The sequence below is a fragment of the Echinops telfairi genome, unplaced genomic scaffold (assembly GCF_000313985.2).
Source record: "Echinops telfairi isolate 266 unplaced genomic scaffold, ASM31398v2 ScPeMD7_1;HRSCAF=3_0, whole genome shotgun sequence".
Classification (NCBI taxonomy): Eukaryota; Metazoa; Chordata; class Mammalia; order Afrosoricida; family Tenrecidae; genus Echinops; species Echinops telfairi.
This window is the reverse complement of record NW_022103896.1, coordinates 18,311,163-18,323,078: the sequence shown is the minus strand read 5'-3', so window position 1 is coordinate 18,323,078 and position 11,916 is coordinate 18,311,163. Positions and strand designations below refer to the sequence as shown.

The 11,916-nt window shown below is 41.2% G+C and overlaps 1 pseudogene; it reads left to right on the top strand.

Moving 5' to 3' along the window:
• The first annotated feature begins 900 nt into the window (after positions 1-900).
• Positions 901-9,575, top strand: LOC115868443 (annotated as a pseudogene).
• The last annotated feature ends 2,341 nt before the right edge of the window (positions 9,576-11,916 follow it).

Here is an 11,916-nt window from a genome sequence, read left to right as displayed (position 1 = left end):
CATGGCTACCTATATATCTGCTCATAGATATTATTTGTTATTATTAATACTATTGTGAAAGTACATATGTAATACTACTTATGTCTTCCTACACCATTAGTTATGTTGTACTGCCCACCCCTATTAAACATTGTCTTTCCAGTCACTCAAATTAATACATATGTATACATTATATACACACACACACTCGTATATATTCTTGTTCCTTAGAGGCAAGGATGGAGAGACTTCATCTTACATACTTTGGATATGTGTAGGGACCAGTCCCTGAGGAAGGAGATTATGTTTAGAAAAGAAGAGGGGCAGTGAAAAAGAGGACAACTCTCAAGGAGATAGAGTGACCTAGTGGCTGCAGCAATGGGCTCAAGCAAAGGAGCAATTGCAGTGTTTCGTCTGTTGTGCAGAAAGTCACTATGGGTTGGAACTGATGCAATGGCACCTAACAACCACTCTAGCTCATGATTTAGCCTCTCCTGCTCTCATGCCTGGTAAGCATTTTTTAATGTTAATTTCTATGTGTAAATCTTTTATTATTTTTTACAATAGTGCTCTCACACAATATTTATCCTTTTGTGATTGACTTATTTCACTCAGCCTAATGTCTTCTAAAGGAGTCCTGGTGGTTTCATGGTTTCCTAGTCTGAAACCACTAGCCGTTCCAAGGGAGGAAGACAGGCGTTTTCTACTCTCTTAAGGACTTACAGACTCAGAAGCCTACAGAGACCCTACCACTGTCCTGTTGGGTCACTATGAGTTGGCATCAATTCAAGGGCAGTGAGTTTGAGTTTCAGAATGGCTTCTAGGTTCATCCATGCAGTGTATGAGGGGCTTTCTGGATTAATGTTGAGCAGTATTCCATTGCATGTATGTACCATAGTCTGCTAATCCACTCATTGGATGATGGATGCTTGCTTAGGAGATGTTCAGCTTTTTGCTATTGTCATGAATGCTGTGACAAATGTGGGTATGTTATCTGCCACAGTTCTTACTTCTCTCGAACATATACCTAGGAATGGGATTACTGGATTGTAGGATTGTATGGGATTTCTAGTCCCGAATTCTCAAGGAAGGACCATACCATTTCTCAGGGAAGACGTACACCAGTTCACAGGCACACCAGCAGTGTAAGAGAAGTCCACTCTCTCCATACTCTTGCTGGCATTTGTTTTCTATTTTATGAATTTTGCTATTATTGCTGCGGTGAGATGATACCTAATTATTGTTTGGATGTGCATCTCCCCAATGGCTAGTGATCAGAGGATTTTCTTCTTGTGTTTGTTGGCTGAGGAAAGAATCTTAGGGAGGTTAAGCAATTTACCCTTCCTCATTCACGCAGCTGTAAAATGGAGCACAGCAATTTAAATCAGACCTGTTGAACTACAAATATTTCCATTGTTCTACTGCTTGTTATAAAACAGCATATGACTTCTTTCCCCCTTCCTTTTGCTGCTTCATTTTTATTAGCTGCCATTAGGCAAGATGTGGAGTTTTAAAATGTGAAACTTTTAAGTAGGGCTTCTTTTACTCAAAAGAAATGTAAAATTGTGTGCTTTATATAACTGAACTACATGCCAGAGAGCAAACATTTCCTGAAATTAAAAATTACTGATAGGTCGCATGTGCCAGACAGCTAAAGGGTGTTTTGTCGAAAATATCGACTTTGCTACCAAATATGAAATTTGAACTTTTGTTCAAGAAGTTTTCCTTGCAACGTAGGGTTTTACTTTGAATATTCACCCACAATTTCCAAAGCAAATTTTGACACCAGCATTTTCCCCAAAGTCCTGGTGGTGTAACTGGCTATGTGTTCGGGGACTACCCGCAGGGTCAGCCATTCAAAACCACCAGAGAGCAAGACAGACATTGACTGAGTGCCTGTTGTTTGGGTGTCAGGTGGCTTTTCACTTGGGGTGAACAGGACAAATCACTAGTCGTCATGCTGCTACAGCCACTGTTTCAATCCCCCTCAGTGAGGGTCTCCCTCTTTTTCTCCTGATCCTCTACTTGCCCACACTTGGGTCTCTTCTCCACGTGTCCCTCCTGATAGCCTGTTCTAAGTACATGAGACAAAATCTCACCATCTTTGCTTCCAAGACTGTCAACTTTGCCTACTTCTTCCCAAAGGTGCCCTGGGGGTGATAGGTTAAAGCTCGAAAGAGTTAAGCTGCTGGCAGGAAGGTCAGCAGTTTTAAACTACCAGCCTCTCTGGGGGAGCAAGTTTTGGCAGTCTGCTTCCTTGAAGATGGTGGCCTTAACAACCCAAGGGTGCCATTCTAGTTTGTCCAATAGGGTCTTGGTATGAGTTGGAATTGACTCAACATGAGTTTGGCTGGTTTTTACGTATACCACTGACTGTGGACATCATCGTAAGGCAGGCATGATCCATGCCCTCTTAGTGTGGAGAACAGTCACTACTTACACAAAGCGCAGAATTAATACAACCCAGACAAATTTCTCCTCCCCTCTGAGGCTTGGAAGAGTAATTGCTTAGAACTCCAGTTTTGAAAGTTCTTTGTAAAAACATAATTGTCTTTGTGTACAGGGTTTTGCTTTTACAAACACACTTCATATTTTCCTTTCACATGGTCATTAACAAAAAAGGATGGATCAAGTAGTAAGATATTCTACAGTTGCAGTGGAACACTAAATTTTGATTGAATTAGAATACTTATTTCTAAAGGGTGGGGTGGGGGTGGGGACAGTCTATGTAAGTTTTGCTTAACAAGTTGTCCCTATCCACGGACACATAGAGAACTCCAAGAATGATAACCAAATCCAGGGGGACCAAAGGCAAGATATCAAATGAAATGTCAAGAAGAGATAAGGAAGGATGCAGAACCTAGAAAGAGAAGTTGAGAGAACAAGGTCTTCTAGAATTGAAAAATTCTTATGTCAGGCCATTATAATCACTGTCTTATTCAAAACCCCCAACACATGGTGGACCCAACCATCTACGTGTTTCCAATCTTAGAATCAAAAGGACTTCTCAAGTATGTAGTGATCATAGAAACTGCCTCAACATGTATCTATCATAAAGAATTTGCTAAACAAAACAGGGAATTAAGATACTAAAGAACATGATTGATTATTCTTATTATGGTATTATTTCTATGTTTCACCTTTTGTAGTTAAGGTCTATGTGCATAATTAGATTGCATTTCTATTTTATTATTTATTTTATGATAACTTGGACAGTTATAAGTTATTATCTGGACAAGCACCAGGGGATGTCTGGTTTCTTTCCTTCAGTAATTTGGCATGCTGCCATTCAACAAAGGCACATTTGTCTCAGATTCTGTGCCCTCTGCAGTAAATATAGCATCTGCAGCAAATGACATTTATTTCAGACATTTCCATTTCCAGATGTGATCATAATAGTAGCTTTGATAACAGAGACAGTTTTCAAATAAAGGAAAAATCCTCAAAATGGACATTGAGCTTTTACTTTTCTTAGTAACAATTTGGGGATGGTATCTTTTACCGTCTTTTTTCATGGACACACACATCCACACATTTTTAGTTCCCAAAGAGGTTAGAATGACAAGGACAAATAGCAGTCAGTGGTGGATCTTTTTGACCTTTGAGACTGCGGACTAAGATGGTGCTAGGTGGTGTTTGCCCTCAGTGTTTGTGCAAAACGAGAGGTAGGAATATTTTCATTGATCAATAGGTGGAGATTTGTAAGAATACACTTGTCCCTGGGTCTGGAAAATCTTCTGTTCATTCCTTTCAGTCATGCTCACCAAGTTGGAGCAAATATATGGACCCTAAACTTTTACTTATATCCACACTCCCAGTCATCACTTTCTATTTATGGATAAAAAGATATTTTCCATATCACATGTTTTCTCCCTTTTTCTTCTTCCTTATCTTCTTCTTTCCTTTCCCAAACTTTATCTATCTATCTATCTATCTATCTATCTATCTATCTATCTATCTATCTATCTACATATCTATCTATCTATCATCTTTTGAAAACCTTTACCCTCTTCTTTCCTCAGTAGAAATGTTTTTCCCTCCAAAGTTCAGTAGTTAACAAGACAACACAAATGAAGAGAACACCCATAGAATGGAGTGCCAATTTTTAAAAATTAAATTATTGAAATATGAGCTAGTATAGTTTCTTTCTGTAGCAAATTTTATGCAAAAGCTATGCAGGGTGCTTAACAAGGAGGACAAATGGCTCACAGTCAAATAAGATGGGAAAACATCTTTATTAGGAGAGCAACATTGTCAGGTTAAGCAAATAAAAATAAAGGGCACTGAGTAAAGATGAAATTTCAGAAAACATCTTCAAAGAGCTGGTCTCCAAACAAGGTCAAGTGCATGGATGGGGAAGGGGTTAGGACTTATCTATCCTTTTGTAGGACACGGTTCAATACTGTATTTGATATTTGGCTAGACCAAGTAATAACAATGGCAGAAAACTGAGAGGAAGAAAGATATAATAGACACCCGTGGTGTCTACCTGACCACAATTTGTCTCTCCATAAATTCAATAATATTACATTGGGACATCAACCATCTCCACCCTCAATCCTTGTAAAAGGGCATGGGGATGGTCCAATTCAAGCCTCCCAAAATGGACTAGTGACATAGGCCTGACCATTGATATATTTTTTTAATCTGCTTGGAAACTGTGACTGGTTCAGAAAAAAGGCAAATGGTCCAAACTACCAGTCTTGGACATTGTATTTCCGTGTTCTCAACAGACGTGTCTTTTACCCTGGGTTGCTGCAATGATGGGATCAGAAGCTGTAGTTGCTACAGTCCTTTTTTTTCTTCTTTCGTGTGGGTATGTTTTTACTTCTATTTTTTTAACAGCTTTCCTACCAGTGAATCTGAGTCAAGGAAAGAAGTAAGAAGGAATCCAAATGGAAACCCTGAGGCTCTTAGATCGGGCTATGGCTGAAGTCAACAGTGAAGTCAGTATGAGATAATAAATTAGCACCCCCTCCTTCACTCTCATTTTTCCTCCAACTCTTTCTCTCTTCTCTCTCTCTCTCTCTCTCTCCTTTCGCCTCTCCCATCTTTTCTCCCTCTTCCCCCCCCCACTTTCCTTCATCCCTCTCTACAGCCATTTTGACTTAGATCTATCACATTCAACATACCATATATACTCAAGTATAAGCCGACCCGAATATCCACCAAATCACCCAATTTTACCACCAAAACGGCATTTAAAATGTGCTGAAAAACTCGGTTTATACTCCAGTATCTATGGTAATCACCACTAATTTCCACATAAAAATTATTTCGACAGAGGTTATGGAAGGTACTTCTTTTCAGTCTAAGGGTTTAAGATTTTAATCTGTCTTCAGTCATTAGAAGTTTCTGAGTAGGGAGAAAAATGGGATGCAAGTCTTGACCTAGGAAAGTTAATATTGGAGTAGATTAAATGAGAAGACTCAACAATTGCATGCATCAATAAAACTATTAAAAGCCTCTCTGTGAACAGAGATGAGGGCCGGATACGGGTGTTCAGAAGGCATGGATATAAACATAACTGTGCAGAAAGATAATTAAAATGGGAAAGCATTAAATGATGAGGGGAGAGGACCATCTATCTTCTTTTCATTTCACTTCTGTGAAATTCCTTCTCAGGACGAGCTCTTGAGGTAGTAGTGTCCCTGTGGTGGTGGTGATTCAGACACAGAGTGACTCTGTACTACGGAATGATCTACTCCTGGGTCCTAGGCCATCCTCCCATGTGTTGTTGTGCTTAAGCCCATTGTTTCCCTGGACAGATTAAAAAACCATTTTTGTAAACCACAGCCAAGTGGAATCAATGGAACAGAATAGATAACTAGCTAAAATTCCCTGGGGTGTTATGGATCTATTATTTGATCATCATAAAGGTTATGATAACTGTTGCCAGAAGTTGAGAGACTTCCTCTTTGAACACAGAACCTATTTATGTTGCTGAATAAACATCCATTTTTAAAAGCAAAGCCATTAATAACTTGTCCATTTGGGCGTTTCCCAAAGCACCACATTTCCCCAGTCTGTGGGTGAGCATGTATGGCACTGGCTCTTAAGCTTTTAATGGCCATTTATTTATTTCTGCAATATGTTCATTTGAATGTTTTCATTGAGCACGCAGACATTTATTAGTCATTTGTTTACCATCACACAAATTTATAGACCCATTAAATGCACCATCTCGGGGAGCTGTCAGAAAGAGTCATAGCACAGACAAGCATATTGTTTGGAATTTGTTAGAAGCTCATCCCAATACTATTAATTCTGTTTATTAGAGAACTGGGACCATTCAAGTAATCTCAGACCGACATCAAATGTTGACTGGAAACACATACTCCCTTTCGAGAGAGGCTATCACTTGGAGAAAGGAAGGCTGTGAGGAAGGTCACTGCGTGTTATAAGAGCCTTTTAAGAAAAATGAGTAAATCTATAAATAGTTGAGAATTGAATGTAAGCTTCTAGCTGCAACGTTTTCTTTGGGGTCCCAGTTTAAGAATGACCTGTGACAGGGTCTTTCTAGTAATTAAAGTCTCTAAAAACCCATCATCATTGGGTCGCATTCAACTAACCGACACACCATGGGTTACTACTCAGTTTGGTTTTCTTGGATGTAATCTTACTAGAAACAGATCACCAGACCCTTCGTCTGCAGTGCTGCTGCTGTGGGGCTCCAAGCCATCAACGGGCAGGTGAGTAGTTGAGTGGACTACCTTTGTGCGACCTGTGGAACTTGATGCCTCTTACTGTTGTTAGTTGTCGTTGAGTCCGTCCGACTCATGAGACCTCATGCGTGTCACAGAAGGACTGCTTCACAGCATTTCAAAGCTGTCACCTTTCAAGAACAAATCGCCAGGCCTGTTTTTGAGGGCACCTCCAGAGGGTTCAACCCATCTACCCATTGATTGGTGGAGTATTCTGCCTAGTAGTGGAGCACTTAACAGTTGCGCTACCTTGTGTGGGGTCTCCATACTAAAAATGTTCTATCGGTAAGCTTCAGAGCTATTTCTCTGGCATCCCTGATCAATGAGACAGAAGCATGGTCTTTCGGAACCAAGTGCAAGCAATCAAGCTAAATTTGTGTTGGAAACTTGTGTGGCTCTAGATAAATACCTTAAACCACTGAATCTCAGAGCCCTCATCTGTAAAATATGGACAATAATATTAACTCCATATGTAATCAGAAAGATTGATATGATGGTTGTAAGATGTTTGGAACAAGTACTTACCACATAGTACATACTTGGCGAGTATTAGGTACTGAAATCTTTCCTGTTATTACTTCTCTTGAACACAATCTTATCAGAATGGTGCCCTCAGATTGGTGAGCTGTGCAGTGTTTTGACTGATTTAATATCTGAGACCTACGTAGCATCAAAAGCCCTTTTCCCTGGGCTGTAGTTAGAGCATGATTACAGTTTAACAGAATTTCTGCTTTGACTCAAAGGTGAAGTTAAAGTTCCTGCTCTTAATTTAAGCCCTCATGTGGCTCTCTTTCCCGAGTCTGAATACTGTGTCTTAAGGCAGCATATAAGGAAACTCATAAAATATAAATTGGGTATCCACAAAGATGTGGCAAACCACATGTGCAATTGTCTACTACAGATTAGGAAGTAAGTCCATCTAAGCCTCTATTTACCTGGCTTGTTGAGTATCTCGCCCTGACTCCAGCCCTTGTCTGAGAAAAGACCCAGCATTGCTGCCTCCTGCACATTCTCAACATCCACTGCCCTTCCATTCACTGAAGACATCCTGCTTTGCTGGATGAGAAAGGAGAATGCTTTAAGACTGAACTAACACCTTTTAAATATAGCAGAGTAGGCAGCAGAGCTATAAGTGGCTGCAGAGGAATGAAAACAAGAGCAAGGACTACATGGTATCAGTTGTTGTTCACATGTCCCTAATTGGGCCAAACAGTCCTTAATCAGTATCTCTACTCCTAGAGCCTGGGCTCCAAGATTCTTATTCCAACATGAAATCATGTGATACATGAACCATGCATCATTTCTCAATTTAAATTTTGCATCTGAATTACTTGTGAATTTTTTTAAAGCATATAACTGCCACCTTTAAACAGGTCTGGAAGGACAGCACTTTTCTCTCTCTTTTCTTTCTTTTTAATCTCCATAGACATTCTGAAGCAGCGTTGGGAATGAGCACTACTGACTTATGAGGAGGCACAAGAGGAGGTGGGGAGGCTACTTTAGCACAGAGATTATTCTATTCAATGACAAAACTGATCTGGTGCCTATCAGTACCTTGGCTGCCTTCAGCTCCTAAGAAGACCAGACTCCCCTTTGAAGGGGTTCACTCAAGCATCTGTATTCCAGTCCATCATATCTAAGCCACTGAACGTTACAGCCCAAAGGAGCCCCTGGCCCTTCTTCACCTGCCAATTCTCTACTTCAAGTCTGACACCTAGGGGCAGAGAAGGGAGAGGAAGGCCAGCCAGTTCTGGGTGATGGGTGCTCAACATGATTAATGTGTTTGTCATCACTGAAGCATACCTCCAAAAAGATGTTGAATTGGTAAAGATGGTATATTAATGTATATTTTACCACCATGAAATAAAGAAAAAGGATGGCGGGTGCTGAGCTCCCGGCCTGGCTGGTCCTGCAGATAGGGCCCAGCCTGCTGTGTACCTTCTCTACCATCGGCCTCTGGCACTCCAACACAGAGCTCAAGCTAGCATCCACCAGAAAGCATGAAAACTTTCAGAAGTAGAAGACTGATGAGAAGAAAAGTACCACCTCCTAGGACAGAGAAAATGGCTGTTGACCAAAACGATCTAGTATTTACCCCGTCATAGCTCCATTTAAGGCCTGTAGAGTGCCTCTACTGGGTTACCCAGTAAAAGCGGGGTGCTCATGGCAAAGGAAGAAGGTCTAGAACTTTTAAGGATCCCTAACTTTCTGCCTTTGACTCCTGTAGAAATGAAAATGCACCACTGAGTTTCCCACTCTGTGTGGTCAGCTGCACTAAACAGTGATGAGAAACATAAGCATTTTCCAACTTACCAATCACACAGCTGAGTATGTTTCAGCAGGACCATCTGCTCAAGACTCTGAAGGGTCACACTCTCCAGTCTGAATGTAGATGGTCCTGTGAGGAAGAAACACATGAAACTGACAGGAGAGGGGCTGCTGCAGGACCACGGATGTGCTTACCACACAGACAGATAGGTGCCTTAAAAGGCACAGACATTATACAAAGTATCTGCTACCAGTTTTACAGTGGGAATCATGGAAAACTGAAAAATGGCAGGCAAATGAGACTGAAGCAGACCAGGAGGAATGTGTATGGGAAAATAACCCCTGAGGAAAAAAATACATGCTGGAAACATTTCTTCAAATTACAGCAGAAAAATATCCGGTAATGAATAAAAATGAAGAACTTAGAGGGGAACTGAAAACACCATTTCTCGGCACAAGGGATCAGTGAAGAGACGATTGGATTTGGCACACAATAGAGAAAAATGGCATGATTTAGTGTGGTGCAGTGATTATACTTTGGACTGCGAACCACAAGGTCAGAAGTTCAACACCAGCAGCCTCTGCTGGAGAAAGGCAGGACTTTCTACTCCCTTAAAGCGTTAGTCTCGGAGCCTCCCCCACATCCCCACCCCACCCCCCTATCCCGGGGAGAATTCCACCCTGTCCTGTGCATCAAAATCAACTCAACGGGCAGTGGGTTTGCTTTGTTCGGTTTTATATAATCAATATAGAATTTGATATAAAGTTTTAAAATATCTTTTAAAAACTGCTTTTTAAAAAAAGGACTTTGGTGACTCCAAGGATCCATGTTTATTGTAGGCAATCTCAAGATCAAGTACAGATTGTTTTTAGTATGAAGGCAGTCAGATCCGCATTCTACTCTGACCTTCCCTGGAAAGCTGGTCTTGAACAAATCGTTCATCAATCTTCAGTTTTTTCAAATACAAAGTAGGATTAATATTTAATATTTTAAAGTTTACTAAAGAATCCAAGAGAAAGTCTCTTAAATATCTACAAATGTAAAGCTTTAAGGTTATTTTCTAGGACTCTTGAATTTATTATTCATAAAAGATCACAAATTTTTTCTAATCATTTTATTAGGGGCTCATACAACTCTTATCACATCCCATACATACATCAATTGTGTAAAGCGCATTTGTTCATTCATTGCCCTCGTCATTCTCAAAACACTTCCTTTCCACCTAAGCTCCCGGCATTAGGTCCTCATTTTTCCCCTTCCTCCCCGCTCCCCCCTCCCTCATGAGCCCTTGATAACCTACAAATTATTATTTTGTCATATCTTGCCCTGTCTGACATCTCCTTTCACCCACTTTTCTGTTGTCCATTCCCCAGGGAGGAGGTCACATATAGATCCTTGTAATCGGTTTGCTCTTTCCTACCCACTCCCCCTCTACCCTCCCAGTATCACCACTCACACCACTGGTCCTGTAGGGATCATCCTCCCTGGATTCCCTGGGTTTCCAGTTCCTATCTGTACCAGTGTACATCCTTTGGTCTAGCCAGACTTGCAAGGTAGAATTCAAGTCATGGTAGTGGGAGCAGGGAGGAAACATTTAGGAACTAGAGGAAAGTTGTATTTTCCATTATTGTTACATCGCACCCTGACTGGCTCATCTCTTCCCCGAGACCCCTCTGCAAGGAGTCTCCACTGGCCTACTAATGGGCTTTGGGTCTCCACTCCGCACTCCCCCCATCATTCACTATGGTAAGATTTTTTGTTCTGATGATGCCTTGTACCTGATCCCTTCGACACCTTGTGATCGCATAGGCTGGTCTTCTTCCATGTGGGCTTTGTTGCTTCTGAGCTTGATGGCTGCTTGATTACCTTCAAGCCTTTAAGACCCCAGAAGCTATACTTTTTGATAGCCAGGCGCCATCAACTTTCTTCACCACATTTGCTTATGCACCCATTTGTCTTCAGTGATCCCTTCGACACTTCATGAAAAGATCACAATTTTTATTTTCATTAGTATTAGGTAAAGGTACAAAGTACAGAGAATAAGGTGCTAGGAAAAGGGATCTAGTCTTTTCTAGATAACTGACCGGGAGGAAAAGTTATAGAAAGCCACTTAATATGCCCTGTGGAATCACCTTCCTCATTTGAATCTTCCTTAACAAGACAAAGCAACATTCCCTTTGACCTTTAACCCTGGTGATTTTTTAACTTTGTCAGAAGCTCAGGGTACCCTGGGGATGTCACTTCAATGACCTGATGTGAATCTCTCAGTTTTCCAGATGGCAGAGAAATGAAATAGGCATGGTTCTGAAGACTGGGCCACCATTTCCATCTGAATAGTCAACAGGAACTACCCACCCAGTTAAGAATACAAACTCTAGTGAGTTCAATCATTCTTCCTGTGGGCCCTAGCTGCTGACTTGGGATCCAATGTATGTCCTTCACAACCTTGCTTTTTTATGAGATGAAGACAATGCTCCTGACTGTGGATTTGGGCCATTGCTGTCTCAGGTTGCCCTGGAGGAAGGAGAGTCCTAGGAGGCTGAATTTTCCATTTTAAACCTGGAAAAGTCCTGGGCAAACAATGATGAGTTGGCCAACATCTGTGTCACCCAAGTTCCGTTTTGAGTTCCGTGATACTAGATTTTTCCCACAATGTGCAATGTAGCCGCAGCCAGATCCATAATTAGGAACTGCTGTCCATTTGCTGTGGGAGAAAGATGTGTGCTAGTCAGCTTCCATGAAGACCCCAGCCTAAGAAACACGATGGGGAAATTCTGCTCTGTCCCAGAAAGTTGCTATGAGTTGGTTGGAATTTTTTTTGTGTGTGTGAGCCATATTCTAACCCCCCTCCCAACCATGTGTAGAGGCTAGTTTAGGAGGAGAATGAGTGCCATCACATGTATGGAAAAGTACGGGGAGCCGTAGCGATTGAATTGTCCCGGACAGTCACGTGTGCTGACGCTT